Below are 956 nucleotides of genomic sequence, written 5' to 3'. Positions count from 1 at the left end.
TTAAGGCGAGGACATATATAACTTCAAGAGGTGGCACTTATGTATTTCCGCTTTTTTTTCTTCCTTCAGATCACCAATCTTGTCTTCCCAAAAACTTCAGCCACGAAAGCCAATGACGGCGCCTCCGGCCAAGGAGTCATGGACTTGTAAAAAGGTTCTCCTCAGGCATGATGACCTTCCCTCTCTAACACGCACGGCGGAGCACAACCATTAGCATCGTCTTACAAGCCAAGAGTGAGGTTGAGACCAGCTGCAAGGAGATGCAACTTCCAGGCCAACACCACTCACTCCCCACCTGTTGTGTAGCGATCCAAAGACTGCCTGTCTGTGCATGACGGCGAGGGAGAGCCAGTCAGACACAACACACGGGGTTGAAGTGCACCGTCCCCACACACACAGCTTTTTTCTAGCCTGGTGGGGATGGCCGGCGTGGTTCCCCCCTCCATGACGGCACAGGGCAGGGGATGAATTCACTGCTGGATAGCACACCTTTGCCAGATAGGGTAGGGGAACCATTGCCTCTGAAGTCTAGTGCACCTTTTGTCAGCCTGGGGGAGGTGTTGACCCCTTTCCCCTCATAGCCACCTGTAGTTGAATTGCATGAAATGGCACGTTTTATTTTGCCATTCAAATAACTTTTTTCCGACACTCTCACACTTTTTTTCTTCTTCCTTTTATTCCATTATTTTTTCGGTTGCTACCTAATGTTCCCCTCGCTCACACTTTTCCTCCAATCCTTCAGAACACAAGGATGATTTCATGATTAATCGAGTAATGCAATATAGCTTCATGCAATACAAAAATGCACATAAAATCTTATGACCTTTGGCCTTTGGCTAAGGCAAGAGATCCTTCCTTCCTATTCTGATAAAGGGTTATGACAGATCCAAGACTCACTAAGGGGGATGATTGCATTGGGATAAACTGCTGAAGACCTCCCATGGAAATGTTTACGC

This window comes from Penaeus monodon, chromosome 20, assembly GCF_015228065.2.
Source record: "Penaeus monodon isolate SGIC_2016 chromosome 20, NSTDA_Pmon_1, whole genome shotgun sequence".
Classification (NCBI taxonomy): Eukaryota; Metazoa; Arthropoda; class Malacostraca; order Decapoda; family Penaeidae; genus Penaeus; species Penaeus monodon.
This window is presented reverse-complemented; position numbering follows the sequence as displayed.